The sequence below is a fragment of the Balaenoptera borealis genome (genome assembly GCF_965194805.1).
Source record: "Balaenoptera borealis genome assembly, chromosome: 16".
Classification (NCBI taxonomy): domain Eukaryota; kingdom Metazoa; phylum Chordata; class Mammalia; order Artiodactyla; family Balaenopteridae; genus Balaenoptera; species Balaenoptera borealis.
In genome coordinates this window covers 23,576,114-23,591,207 of record NC_138872.1, presented here as the reverse complement: position 1 = coordinate 23,591,207, position 15,094 = coordinate 23,576,114, and the positions used below count along the sequence as shown (strand labels likewise).

General features: G+C 53.8%; 1 protein-coding gene across 33 annotated transcripts in view; it reads left to right on the top strand.

Annotated features, from left to right (window-relative positions):
• The window catches only part of EPB41L1 (erythrocyte membrane protein band 4.1 like 1), a 136,729-nt gene that overhangs the window by 59,010 nt on the left and 62,625 nt on the right, over positions 1 to 15,094 (top strand). For 3 of the 33 annotated variants that reach the window (XM_082361902.1, XM_082361904.1, XM_082361898.1), the window contains exon 1: positions 7,678 to 7,949. The exons of 6 other annotated variants lie outside the window; for them this stretch is intronic. The gene's annotated coding sequence lies outside the window, so the exon portion shown is untranslated. Of the gene's footprint in view, positions 1 to 7,553; positions 7,950 to 15,094 lie in introns of those variants that run through there. 24 more of the 33 variants (XM_082361896.1, XM_082361886.1, XM_082361903.1 and 21 more) reach the window with 22 other exon arrangements.

Sequence of the window (15,094 nt, the reverse complement as noted above, 5' to 3'; positions counted from 1 at the left end):
GGTTCTGGGTCATTCAAGGCCAGTTTCCTGGGAATTCCCTGGCAGTCCAGTGGTTAGGACTTGGCACTTTCACTGCCAGGGCCTGAGTTCAATCCCTGGTTGGAGAACTAAGATCCCGCAAGCCACGAGGTGTGGCCAAAAAAAAAAAAAAGGCCAGTTTCCTGAGTCTACCCTGTACTTCCCAACCCTGTGCCTCGTTTTATGCTACCTCCTCCATCTAGACTGTCCTTCTGGTCTGCCTTTAATGCTCAACCTAAATGCTACCTCTGCCTTGAAACTTTCTTTGACACCTGCTCCTCTCTCATTTCTTTCTCCTCTGAACTCCCAAAACATTTTTTCCCTTTCTGACAACCTTTAGTATTTTAACCTTCTATTGCGGTTGGCTGATATTGGTGTTTCCTCTCTTTCCTTAAACTTTCAGCTTCCGGAGAACGTGACCGTGTTTTCTAGCGAGCCCGCGCCCCCAACACAGGTCCCTCCAGGCACACAGAGGCGCTCAATAAATCCCACAAACCTTTGCCCTGGTGCCTTGGGGAAACAGAGATGGATAACGTGCCCTTCCTGTCTTCAAGCTGCCACAGGCTCTCATGAGAGTCTGATTTGTGCCCAGAGAACCACTGAAGCCAATGGTTATTTTGGGCAGGAAGATAAAAGCCACAGAGGGCCCAGTTGGCCAGGAGAGTCCGGCAAGAGCCGCCCAAGCAGAAGGCTGGGTTTCAATACACAGACGGCTTCTCTGCCCAGCCTGGCCTGGTACGAGGAAATGGGAACATCCAGACGTGGCTGCCTGGCCATCTCATGAAGCTGGGGATTAACAGTGATGCAGCGGCTGCTCTAGCTGTCTGGGGCAGATGGGTGGATGAGGAGAGGATTGCAAAAACTGCAGAGCAGTACCAGCTTCTGGAAGTTGAATATTGGCTAGGTGGCACCTGGGCTGGGAATGTAAGTGCAAGAAAATGTTTGTAGTCTGAGCAGCGGACAGACAGCAGGTGAAATTTTGCTGGTCTGGCTTGGGGGTTTATGAGTTCTTTAGGACAGTCCCTATTGAAATGGAAAGATGGATGAAAAGAAAAAAAACAAAACCCAGCTTTCTAGCTTCAGACTCTAATACTAAGAGTATCTCACACCCCCAAAATCTCTAGCATAGATTCACCTCTGGGACAAAAACATTAAAAAAAAAAACCTTATTGAAGTTATAATATAAATGCAGAAAAGTACACAGATCATAAGTTTACACATATTTATGTAACTACTTCCCAGACAGGAACTAAAACATGGCCAGCATCTTTAGAGTAAATTTGTGTTAAATCAAATGTATGCAGGATTAATGGTGGACAAACAAGCTCTGGAGTCAGGCAAACCTAGAATTGAATCCTGGCCCCCTACCTACTAGCAGTGTGACTTTGGACTAGTGGCTTATCTGCTGTGAGCTTCATTTCCTCCCCTGTAAAATCAAGGTGGAATATATAATCTCTGCCTTACAGAGAAGTAAGAAATTAAAAACTGAAAATTTACGCGTATTGCTAGACACAGTGCCAGCACGTAGAGGAGTCCCAAAGGCTCTCTGCGATGCTGATGTTGATTGATGGTGTCGCTGCAGCATCTTCTGACACACATAGCCTTTCTCCTGTTGCCTCCCACTGCTCCCAGCCTCAGTGTGATCCTCTCCAAGGTCTCTTCTGACTGCAAGAAATCTGTGATGCTGTGATGATGCAAACCTCAGCTGACACTTCAGGCACCCGATGGGAGGCTGGGTGGATGTCTGAATCCAGTGGGAACATGGCCAGATCTTCTATGTTCAGGCCCCAGGAGTATGGCTCCCAGACGTCTTAGGGGAGGGCTGATTTCCCAGGGACAGCAGGAGCATGGAGATCCATTAAGAAATGTAGCCGAGGTGGAGTCTGGGTCAGCAGGACTCAGCAGGGTCCTGGCATCCGGGGTGAACTCCTGACTCGGGCTTGCTCCCTGGCCTCTGGCTCTGAGAGTGCAGATGTGTCCCAAGGGACACACACCATGCACATATTTTGAGCTGGGCACTGAGGGGAGAAATTCACACATCCCAGGGCTGGAGGGCAGAGTGTAGGAGGGAGGGGAGAGGCCAAGAGGTTCCTCCTAGCTGGGAGGGGTTATTGTAAAGAGGAGGGGATCAGGAAGGACTTCCTGGAGGATGGCTGAAAGAATGACCGTGGGAAAGGGAAAGAGGGTCTCCCAGGGAGAGAAAAGAACCCCTGCAAAAGCAGAGAGGCCGTGCCAGCACCGCCGTGCCCTGGGGGCCCAGAACCATTCAGTTTGACTGAGCTTCCCCGCAGGGACCCTGAGGATGAGGCTGAAGAGGCAGGTGAGGCCAGGCTGTGAAGGACTGCAGAGTCAGGCGGAGAGATCTGAGTTGCTTCATCAGAGAATGTGTGGCCACTGAAGGTTCTTCCCGCGAGGGAGCAGAGCGGGACCAGCTCCTCAGAATGTGCACAGTCATCCGACCCACATTGTTTTTGGCCAAAGATAGTGGCCAAGTGTTCAAGCCACTAGAGTGGGCTGTGAGAGCCTCTGGGATGCGCAGCCCTGTGCAGGGGCCTGGCTGTGGGGGAAGTGCAAGGAGAGGGGGAGGGGGAGGAGCGATGGAAAGGAAGGGACAGGCAAGGTTCCCACCTTTGACAAATTCAGTCCTGTTGGAGAGGTCAGAGAGCCTCATCACAACTGAACCCCAAACTCAGAAGTAGAGACAAGAGATGTGTGGCCCAGCAGGCTAGAGAAGGGACAGACTGGGTGGCAGAGGCATGGAGGGTGAACTTCCTGGAGGAGAGGTGACCTTTGGAGGCTTTGGAGGGACTGAGAGTACCGCAGGGGCCTGCTAAGCCCTTCCTGGGTATTCTCTCATGTCATGGGAGCTTGAAGAGGTGGTGCTGATATTACCCCCATTGTACAGAGGTGGGAACTGAGGCTCAGAGAGGTTTAGGCCCTGCCCAAGGTCACACAGCTCCTGTACTATTAATGTAACTCCCCTGTCCTTTCCCCTGACCCCCACCCCGGAGGTAACCACTGCCCCCAGGCTCTTCACCACACTAAGGATGGAAAAGTGCTTCGTGCTTTGTGACCCTCTGTGCAGCTTCATCATCATTCCAGGCCAGAGTATGACCGAAGGCAGGAGTGTGTAGTTCCCACGGTCTGGGCTGGAAGGTCTGAGGGGATGGCGAGGTCCCTGGGGACTGTAGTGCTTTGGGAGGCTTCTTGGAGGAGACTGAAGGAGAGGCGGTAGGGGCAGCTGGAGCCGGGAGGTCCCTGTCAGGTGGGCACGGCTGCCCATCCCTCCACCTGCTCCCTACACCCGGACACAGCTGCCCTGCAGGGCCTTCCAGAGAGCACCAAGGATCAGTGAGAACAGCCTTGTCAGGCAGAACTTCCCAGGCCCGTAGATCACGCTGATCTGGAAAGTTTGGCTCTGGTAACTTCCTCCACGAGCTGGCCCAGCTCTCAGCTCCTGGGGCTGCAGCACCGCCCACCCAGGCCTGGCCGCCCTCTGGGACCAGAGCCAGAGGCCCTGCAGCTCTCTTGCCCTGGCATACCTTCCTCCCCATGACCTTGCCTTTAACCCAGTTCGGTTTAGGTGTCCCTTCCTGCAGGAACCCTTTTCTGAGCCCCATGGGCTGGGCTAGGACCTCAGAGAATCTAAACCTGTGCTGACCAAAAGAAATATGTGAGCCGCACATGCGAACCACGTGTGTGATTTTAAATTTTCTGGTAGCCACGTGAAAAAAAAAAAAGCCAAAAGAAACGGATAAAATTATTCTAATGATATATTTTATTAAACCTAATACATCCAAAATATTATAATTGCAATACAAAAGTTATTGAGATACAGTACATTTCTTTTATTAAATCTTCAAAATCTAGGGACTTCCCTGGCGGTTCAGTGGTTAAGACTCCGAGCTTCCACTGCAGGGGGTGATAAGGGTTGAAGCTCAGCGCTTGACATCAGACAGATCTGGCAGTCACATCCTGGCCCTGCCATTTATTAGCTGGGTGAACTTTGGGAAGTCGTTAACCCCAAGCCTCAGTGACTCCAGCTATGAAAGGAGTTAATAATTTCCATGCCAGAGAATTGTTATAAGGATTAAACAAATGTGTGACTGGTGCCAGGCACAGAGCTAGTACTCAGAAAGTGGTGGTGATTCATCTTACTGTACCCTCTGATGTGCAGGTTTGTGTGCCTTTGTCCTCCACTGGACTGATGGTGAATTCAAGGACAGAGGCTACCCAATTCCTCTTGCCTTCCCCAGGCTCAGTGTGCACGTCACTGATTGCTGAATGAAAGAGTAAATCCTTGCACTACGAGTGCTTGCCACCCCACCCTGCCGACCCAGGAATCAAGGGGCCCCTGGTGTCTGGGAGTCGTGAGACCATTGACTACCTGGGGTAACCTTGGCAAGGTGCTGCTTTGCTCTGGGCCTTGGTTTCCTTATCTGAAAGATAAAAGGGGGGGGGGAGGGGCCTGCCGGAGTATTTTGTTTGGTCTCTGCCCCACCAGTGGCCTTGGGGGACTGTAGCGGACACATGTGTTTTGCCTTCCCAGCCAAGGGAGAGCATCACTTCCATCCTATTCCTGGCTTTCCTGTATCCTAGCACTTTTGCACCATCAAGTACCCTCCAGTTAAAATTTAAGAAGAAAGACTTTCTCCTGCTTCCCAGGCAGACCCGAGAGGGGATGAGGGGTCCTGTCCTTTCTCTTCTGCCAGCATCTGCTAACCCATCACAGCAACTCAGCGACAGAAGTAGGGCAGGAAGAATTTCTCCCACTTTATAGGTGAGAAAACTGAAGCTCAGAGAGGTCAAATCATCTACCCAAGTAACACAGAAAGAAGTGGCAGAGCCAGGGCTGGAAGCCGAAATCAGAAGAACCCCTCTTTACGGGGGGTGGGGTGGAGGCTCCTCATCCTTCACCTGGGACCCTAGCATTTCTCCATGGGGGCTTTCACAAGATGTGGTTCTGGGTTGGTCCTGTGCCTCAGTTTCCCTGCCCTGGGAATGAAGGCAGCCAAGTATCTGGGGTAGTGATTTCAACTGATGCCTACAGGGGGCCGTGTGTTCTTCAGAGAGTTCCCCCACCCCCCCGCCCCACCACAATCAGATTTCTCTGGAAAAGGTTATTGTGGGGTGAAGTGGAAGATGTATGGTCCAGAGAGTCAGTGTTACTGTGCAAGTGTGACCTTGGACAAGTCACTCACCGCTCTGGACCTCAGACTGCCTGTTTATAAAATGGCGGGGGGGGGGCGGTGACAGTATGTCACAAGATGTGAGGATGGAACATGAAAGTACTTTGCAAACTAGAAAGTGCTAATAGAAATGTTAGCCAATAATAATAATAGAAAGAGAAATAATGATAACAGTAAAAGAAGCCCAGTTTTCTGTGTGGTCCCACTGACCTGAAGGGAATTGGGCCCTTCGGGTATAAAACCATAACGATGGCTGGGAATGTTCTGCCTTGGTTTTTGGAATGTAGCCTGGATTCTTCTGGGAAAGTGAGAGGCTCCATCTAGCTGAGGAGGGTGGGAAAGTGGTCCTGCCCCAGGGGAGGGAGGGGAAGGCTCCTGCCTGGGGAAAGAAAGGAAGGGGAGGAGGGTTGAAGGAAGGAGAGTTGAACTAGGAGGGAGGAATGGAGGGCTCTGGCTTGGCAGCTCTGTCCTGCCCACAGGAACCCAGGGTTGGGAAAGGCAGCAAGCAGAGGAGGCTAAGAATCAACTTGGAATAAAAATACTTGAAGCAGGCAGTCAGAAATCTCTTAGCGGATGTGTGTATGAAACAATAAGTTCATCTGGTGTAACTCCTAAGTTTTACTGGTCCTTTCACTCATTCATTTGAATAAATGTGTGGTGAATTGAATTCAAGCAGAGCACCCCAGAGTGGCAAAGTGACTTGCCCAAAGCCATACTCCTGAGGGCCTGGGGAGTTCCTGGGAAGAACTGAATTTTGGAAGCTGGGGAACGAAAAGTCCAAAGGCAAAGGAGAACATCTACAAGGAAGTCCGCCCAGCAGGACTCCGGTCCTTCTGGGAATTGGCCCTGTGCTGGTTTGTCCATCTTCCTGTCTCCTGTCTGGAGGGAGGGCATGTTCTCTAGGACTGGGAGGATCTGGTTTCCTTTGGCTCTCTGCTCTCTGACCACTCCTGAGCCTAGTGGGCAGCAGAGAGAGTGAAGGCACCGGAAGCTGTGTCTTGGGAACATCTGGTGAAGGAGTGCGTGACGTTTAACTTGGAGAAGAGAAGGCTTGATTTGGGGGTGGGGAGAAGGGACATGGTTGCTATCTTGGGTTCTCTGAGGGGGGCTGGGGAGAGGGCATAGCCTTGTTCTGTGGAGGCCCTAGGGTTGGTACTAGGATCTGGGGTGGAAGGTCACTGTGATGGAGCATCCACCTTGGGAGAGAGGAGTGGAGGGAGGGGGCTGCCTGTTGCTGGAGTGTGGGAGTTCAGGTGGATACTGGTGAGGTGGACACTAAGGGACACAGCCCAGTGGTGAGGCTGACACTGAAGGAAATGCAGCCTGCCATGGGGAGGGGGTGGTGGTGCGGATGGCTTGGTTCACACCTGGGTGGCGTCCCAGCTTTGGGCCTCTGTGATTTCCGGTGTGGTGGATTCTGCAGTGCCTAGAACAGTGGCCGGCACATAGTAGGTCCTCAGGAATGATTTGAAGAAGGAAAGAATAGATGTGTATGCCTGGGATGGTGGCGGTGCTGGCTAGGGAGTAGGGGTCATGTGGGCTGCAAATGTGGACCCATGGGCAGAAATCTTTGGGGATCATGTTGTGGGTTACACAACCATCTTTCAGGACTTCCCCACAAACTGGGACCCTGAGAGATAGGCACATCCACCCTTTCCTTCACTGTTGGCAAAGTGAGGCCCAGAGCAGGAAAGCAACGTGTCCAGAGGTACTGGTTGGCCCATGACAGAGCTGGACTAGAAGCCAGGCCGTTGGAGGTCCTCGCTGTGGATCTCCTGAGTTGGTCTGGAGGGCTTTCTGAGACAGCGCTGCTGGAGAGGAGCAGGGCTTCACTTGGTTTTGAGCCAGGACCTCAGTGCCACAGGCCAGCTGGCCACCCCCCAACCCCACCTTCCTGGAGCCTGGATGCACACCTGGCACATCCAGAAACATCTGTACACGGGCCCACTCCCCACTGTTACACTTATGGTCATTGTCACCGAAGCACATATGAACAAATGCACACATACACACGCGGGATCCCAGGAGACATTTGCATGACCTCCTCCCCGGTGGGGGAGGAGCACTGAGTCCCAGGGAAGTTCTGACCCGAGCTCTGAGCTGCCGGGGAGGTGAGGGTATTCGGCTGGGCTCGGTGGGCTGAGGCTGAGTCACCCCTTCTGAGTCAGGGATCCTCTCCTCTTCCTCTACCCTCCGCCCCCCCCCTCCCCCGCCGAGCCCCCAACAGGGGTTGGCCCGAGCGGGGACAGGGGCTGTCCAAGGCCAGGGTGGGGTCAGCGGAGGCGCCGGACTTGGCTGCCGATGCACAGTCCCGCAGTGGTCGGGTAACTGCCGCTGTGGCAGCGCCCGGGAGGAGGTGGCCTGGGAGCCTGAGAGAGAGGGAGAGGGAGACCGGCAGGGAGGAGGCGGAGGCAGGGGCAGGGCCGCCGCGAGGGAGCAGGCAGGCGCGCGGCGGCTGCCCCAGGGCTGGGCGCAGAGGCCGGGCGGGGGCGGGGACTGGCCGCGCGACGGGCGCCAGGCCCGGGGCTGTAGGCACGGTGCCCAGCCCCCGGCGCACGCCGAGCCGCCGCCGCCGCTGCTGCAGTCGGCATCCATCAGCGGGCGGGGGTGTCGCGGACCAGGCTGCTCCGCAGAGCCCAACGCGGCCCGGCGCGCCCGCCCCGCCCCGCGGCCTGCCGGCCCGCAGGATCCGAGGGGGCGCCCCCCGCCCAGCCTGCCCGAGATGGGGACCCCCAGGCCCAGGTAGGCACGTGCGGGGGATCAGGTGGCACGGGGGGCTAGGGGCTCGGGACCCGGAGGCCCAGCCTCCAGCCCTGGGGGAGGTCGGGACCGACCGGCAGGAACTGAGTTTGCAGGCTCTTGGCCCTCCGGCCAGTGCGGGGGAGGTCCTTGCAGTTCCTCCCTACCTCCCAGGTCTGCAGCCTCCCCGAGGCCTGGAGAGAGAGGAGGGCAGGCCAGGGGGCTGACGCTTGCTGTAGGGATGAACGATTGTGCTGGGTGCTGGGCTGGCCCGCTCCGTTCTCCGAGACCACTCCTGCCGCCTCCGTGGAGGCCGAGAGCGCTCTGGATATCTCCGTCCAGGCTTCCGATGCTGCAGGACAGTCTCTTGGCTGAAGATTGGGATGCTGGGGAGCTCTCGCCCTCACCCTCACCCTCTGGTTACAGTCTTTTCCCCACTCGGGGCTCACTTCCCATCCCACCTCCCTTCCGAGTCTCCCAAAGCTGGGGGGATAGAACTTAGCCCTAGGACCACTGAGGTTCTGGCCTGGTGTTGTCCTGACCAGAGGCTTCCCCTACCCGTTAGAGGGAGAGGACTTGTGGGTCCCAGTTGTGTCTGGCACCTTCACACTTGGGGACATCCAAGGGCCCAAGAGGCTGGGATCTTGGGGGCAGGCATGGTTGTGGTGGCGAGTGACTGCAGCCACCAGGGTACTTACCAGATGCTAAGGCCACTGTCTGGCAGAGCTATGGCGGGGGATGGTCCATGGGGACCGTAGGAGGCTGGACAAGGACGAGGAAGGAGTACTGAGGATACTGGTCTCCTTTGCGGCACCGGCCGTGGTCCTTGCTTCCCAGCTCCCACCCCCACCCCCTCCCGCTCCAGAGCTCTGAGAACGCATTGGTGAGGGAGAGACACTGCCGTGTGTTCCTGCCTTCACTTCTGGATCCTCATATCGCCTCCTCTGCACCCAGAGGTGGGAGTGTAAGAGGGCCGGGTTTAGGACCTCTCTGAGGCCCTGTGGGGTTCAGCTGCTCCATCTCTCCGCCACCTCCCAGCATTAGGAGTCCTCCAGATTCACTAGCAGCTGGGCCAGGTTGAGAGCTAGGAACGCGAATGATGCCCTCAGAAGCTCCTGGAAGAATCGATGCTGCCTGTCCCGGACAAGGGTGTGGAGAAGAGAGGCGACTGTGTGCCCGCCTGCCCACCCATTCCTCCATATGGAGCCTGCGGCAGTGGCGGCCTGTGCCAGCCTCCTCTCTGAGCCACTGTGGCCCAGGGAGGCTCTGCCAACTCCATGCAGAGATGAAGCTGGCTTCTGCCGACCAGTCTGAGGTCATGCCTGCCTGCTGACCCCATGTACCAGATTTGTGTGTGTGCACATGGTTCCTTGAGGGGCCCCTCAAGGCAGTCCTGGAGGAGATCAGTGCAGGGGGCATTATTCCTATTAAACCCTTCCTGGGCCACATGGCCGTTCCCTGGGCCAAGTTCTGTGAGCTTCATGGAAGACTGCTTCCCAGAACCAGCATGAGTGGAATGCTTGGTCCTGTAGTCCTCACTCAGTAAATATTGAAGCGTTGAATGAGGCCTAGAGAGGAAGAATGACTTGTCCAAGGTGACAGGCAACTGGGTGAGAGAGCCAGCACTAATGTACCCAGCTCTTCTAACTGGTTTGGGGTTCTTGCAGCCCAAATGCCTGCTTCTCTGCTGCCGCGGCTGTTCCATACACAGGACCCTGATGGGCTGGGCATTATAGCCTGGAGCCTGAGTCTACCTCTTAGGAGGGGCCTTACATTGGTCTCCCAGGCCTTGCCCCCAAAAGGTGAGAAGGAAAGGTCAGGCTGCCTCACAGATAATGGGCCAGGGCTGAGGCATAGGTGGCTGGTAGCCCTGGTCCCTCTTGGGAGTATCCAGAGCCAAGAGGATGCTGGTGCCCAGGCAAGTTCTGGGCCTGAGCATGCGGGGGCAGTAGAGAGGGTCTCCTGACTAGACTGGCTGAGGTCGGAGGTGCCTCTGTGTTCGCTCCAGCATGGGTGTCCTTGTGAGCCTCTTGGACTTCTGTGTCCCCATTTATAAAAAAAGGATAATAATCTTTATCTGGAGTGATACCAATGATTACACAATCAGAGTGAGGACATTTACTGAGCACTTACTGTATGCCATGCACTGGGATGGTAAGTGCTTTGCATTATCTCACAGCAACCCTGACAAGTAGGTGCTATTATTATCTTCTTTTTACAGATGAGTAACTAAGGCTCAGAGAGATCGTGTTACCTGCCTGAGGTTACACAGCTGGAAAGTGTGTGGTTGAGTCCAGAACCCCTCTCTCTACCATGGCATTGTACCTGGGGCAGTGTCTGGGAATACCAGGTTGGTGTCCAGCAGAGCCAGACACCTGATGTGCCAGGGCTGGTCCAGGTGGAGAGGTCTACATGTTGGACCTTGCGAGGCAAGGGAGGCTCTGTGGCCCGCGTGCTCCTGTGGTCCTGAGGGGTAGGGGCAGAGAGGTACTGGCTGGGAGCCTGAGAGAGGGGTTGGCTGTGGCTTTCTGCTTCCCGGCCAGGATCCCCTGGAAGTGGGGAATGCTCTGGACTCCCTGCTCCCATTGACTATGAGGGAAGACCGGTTGGCTCTGAGGCCGGTTGGCCCTGACACTCACCCCTGCCACATTTGATAGGAACCCAATGACCAGAAAATACAAGGGAGGGAATGCAGGGGCACCAGCTGGGACTGTGAAGAGGAGGCCCTGAGGGGAGGGGACGGGAGCGTGGGTGGGCGGGTGGGGGTGGGAGCACGCTGGAACCGCTTCCTTTGTGGGTGGGAGGCTTGTGGGTAAGAATAGTAGCAGCCAACATTTATCGAGCACTTACTACATGCCAGGCACCTGCTTTAAGGGCTTAACTCACACAATCTTCACAAAACCCTTTGAGGTAGGAATTCTTCTTCCTCCCATTTTACAGATTGAGGGAACTGAGGCTTAGCAAAGAAAAGACAGTTGCTCAAGGTCACACAGCTCGGTCGTTGGGGAGCCAGGATTCAAATCTAGGCAGTGTGAGTCAGAGCCACATTCCTGATGGCAATGCGAGCCGCCCACAGTTTCTTCTCAGAGGTCATACTCAGTTTTGTTCAATTTGAAAAATATTCCCTGAGTACCTCCTGCAGGTCGTATATGTCCTCTGGGGAAGCATCCTCTCCTCAAGGGTCTCCCAGTCTAGCCTAGAGAGACACGGACATGACACAGGGAAGGTAAAGGAGGTGCTATGGCCTATGTCAGCGTGGATTCCTATTCTGGTGATCAGCGGAGGCTTCAAGGAGATTGGGGCCTTTGTGCTGGGCACCAAAGGCCAAGTGGAATTTTGATAGCTGTGGGGGTAAGGGCACCCACTCCCCTGGATCAGAGGGGAGGGAAATAGGGGCATCTTTGAAGAATGGGCAGTCTGGTGTGCATGCAGCTGATGGTGCAGGGAGCTGGGGGTGCTGGGAGGTGACTCAGAAAGTCAGCTTGTGTTTGGGTCTTTGTCAAAGCTCTGGAATCTGCCGGACCTGAGCTCTAGTCCCAGCTCCACTGTGTACTAGCCACGTGCCCTCGGGCTATCACTTAGCTGATCTGAGCCTTGGCTTCCTGATCTGTCAAATGTGGACAAACATACCTGTCTGATTGAGACCACATTAGGGTTGTTATGTAAAGGATCTAGAGCAGTGCTGGCACACCACAGGGGCTCAGCTAACATCAGTTCCCACCCCCTTTAGTCTCTCTCAAATGTCAGACTAAGGTGTTTCCACTTGACAAGGATCCTGGAGGCTGCCGGAACCTTTGCGGGTGTTTGGTCTGCACGGGGCACGCGTTTGGGGCATGACAGAACCATGTCTGGGAAGGTCCCTTTGGCAACTGTAAGGACCATAAGGAACGGGTGGGCTCGGCCTTGCAGGAAAAACATCTGCACTGTGGACCTCGAGGGCTGGCGAGGAAGGAAGGTGGAAACCGCACTGAGATGTCCCCTGGAGTGGTCGGGGGAGGAGCAGCTTGGGGTGGGGGGTGTGCATTTGGTTTGCAGCCTCATGAGTTTAAGATGAAGGACTGGTCTCCCTTCAGTCATTCCGAAGGTTGTGCAGCGTCTTTGTGCATCTGGTTTTTTTTTTTTTTTTTTTCTTTTTGCATAATTTCCTTTGGATGAATCCCCATCAGACTTCTCCCATAATAGTAGCAAATTGGGACTAAGTGCCCGACAATAGGAAGATGATTGAGAACGTTTGGGAACATCCAGTGGATAAAATAATATGCAGCCGTGAACAGCCACAGAAATACTTATACTTTTTCATTCTATATGCTGACATCTTTCCGTGTCAGTGTATATGAAATCCATCTCAAAAATGTTCACAATAGATATGTAATACTTTCGTAATTCATTTTTCTTTTTTTAAAATTAATTAATTTATTTATTTATTTTTGGCTGTGTTGGGTCTTTGTTGCTTCACGCAGGCTCTCCCCAGTTGCGGCGAGTGGGGGCCACTCTTTGCAGTGTGCAGGCTTCTCATTGCGGTGGCTTCTCTTGTTGCGGAGCTTGGGCTCTAGGCCTGAGGGCTTCAGTATTTGTGGCACGTGGGCTCAGTAGTTGTGGCTCGTGGGCTCAGTAGTTGTGGTGTACGGGCTTAGTTGCTCCACGGCATGTGAGATCCTCCTGGACCAAGGCTTGAACCCCTGTCCCCTGCATTGGCAGGCGGATGTCTAACCATTGCGCCACCAGGGAAGCCCCTGTTCATTTTTCAATGGATAAATCCTAGTTCATTTGGCCGTCAACAGGGGGTTGATGGACATGTAAAGTTGTTTCCAATTTTACTCTATTCTAAAAAACGCTGACAATGAACTTTCCTAGTGTTTAAACAAAATCAAGTGAGAGAGATTCAGAAACTGCGAGATCACGAAGCGTTGCCAGGGAAGGTCTGCTGCTTCTCCTGACTTCTTTCCCCTCCTTGCCTCCCTTCTCAGCGGAGCCCGGAACCCGAGGGGGCAAGGACACTGCTCCAAAGCCCATGTTTGTAACTTCAGTTCCGTGCTGCCTCTCACCAACTGCTGATTGGTGAGGTCCAAGTGAATGATGATAATAAACGCATCCTTTAGATTGTAAAGCACCCTGCATGTGGGAGGGGTTGATACTGCTGTTATTATTTCTACATCCAGAGCAACGGTAGCTTTGGTTACGTGGTTGACAGCAAGTCGGAGGTGGTGGGATGTAGCAGGATCGAGGGGGAAGAGCATGGGGCTGTGAGTCAGCAGACCTGGGTCCAAGTCCCGGCTCTACTCAAGCTGAGTAGCTGTGTGACCTTGGCCAGCTGAGCCTGCCTGGGGAATAAACCTACCTATCTTGTGTGACCCTTGTGGAGCTCAAAGGAGACGAAGCCTGGAAGGCAGCTAGCTCATTGTCTGGCTCTCAGAGGATGTCCCGCCAGAGGGAGGTCTCTGTCTGCCTTTGCAGTCGTCAGTGTGGTCCAAGCGGGAGGCACTTCTCCTTTCTGATGCTGTTACTCTGCAGTTCTGGGCATGTCACGTGGTCCCCGGCCTACAGCTGCACATCAGTCTGTGGCTCCGCGGTGGCACGTGAAACCTTTGGGCAAGAAGCCAGTGCTGACGGGTGGCAGCCTCTTCACACTGCTTGGTTTTATTTAATGCGGTGCCCATGGGTACCGCAGGCCTCTGACAAATTGCCGTCTCCCCACTGCCGTGTACGGACCTGAGCAGCAGTGGGAATGACTGCAGGCCCAGCTCCTGTTTCCACCCCTCTGACTCCATTAGGAGACCGGCTGGGAGGGCGGCATAGTGCCCCTCCTCCCTCCTCACAGGCGGTCATTTCATTCATGTCCACCTGGAGATTGTCACTCAAGGAAGTGAATGTTCCGTACTGGGGAGATCCCGATGGCAAGTAACATCATCCCCAGAGGGGAAGAATAGCAGGCTCTCTCTCTCTCTCTCACGGCGTTTTTTTCTTCTAATTCTTTTCTTCTTCTTTTCTGACTCCTAAGTAATACATGCTCATAGTAGAAAAATTGTGTAACCCAGAGAACCCCCTTTAAAAAGCCAAAAAAATTCCTGCTCTAAGGGAATGGTGTTGTTAACATTTGAGCCTTTAGACTCAGAACTCAAGATGAGAATTTCTAATATTTCTTGAGCACTAACTGTGGGTTTTGGCATGTAAGTGCTTTGCGGGCATGGTCCGATTCTGTTTTCATAGTAAACCTGTGAAGTGGGTAAGATTATCATCGTGATTTTACAGATGAAGACACTGAGTCACAGCGAAGTTAAGGGAGTGTTCAAGGTCTCCAGTCTCCTAGTTTATCCTTAACCACTAGACTAGACTGCCTCTTCCCAATTTCTCCTCCCCTCCCTCTCTAATTCGTATATCTATTTAGGGTGAGGTGGTGTATCAGTCAGATTCTGGCAGAAAATAGAATTCCACTCAGATGCTTCAACTTGGAGAAGTTAATAAAGCTGCGAGCAGGGTTAAGGGAACCCACAAGGGGTACCTGCAAACTCACAGTGACAGAAGCTATTACCTCCCTTTGGCCTGAATGAACAGAGGGAGGGAATAGTGTTACCAGAATTCAGCGATGGCTGGGCCTGTGCAAGGAGCTGTCCCAGAGGGGATTCAGCCACCACCAGAACCACAGGGAGGGCAGTTGGGAAGATACACCCCTGTCCCTCTCTGCTTCCACCCTCTGACCTCCTGCCAGTGCCTCCCATTGGCCAAAGGCAACCAGAGGTTAGCAGGCAAGGGAATTCAAAGGACAGTCCAAGGGCTCATCCTCCCGCTTCTTTGAGCAGGGCATGGTTCTGGGGGTGCAGATGAGGACCAACAGCCCAGGAGATGGTTGGAGGGGGACGGGGAAGATGTACTCCCTGGTTTCCCCAAAAGAAAGAAGGATTATCCTGGTAACTCTGATCATTGAAAACATCATTCAGAACAGAAGAATCTCACTTTCTGCCTAGCATTCTCTTTGTTTTGGTGTTTTTCACACCCTGTCCATTTCTTTCTCTCTCCACTCCTTCCTACCATTAGTTCCTACCTGGTTCAGCATTCCCACAAACACCTGGGTAGAAGTCGTCAGTGTCTCAGATTTAGAACAGAACCTTCCTGGCTAGGGAGTGATTGTTCATGACCATGGGCACTCGTGG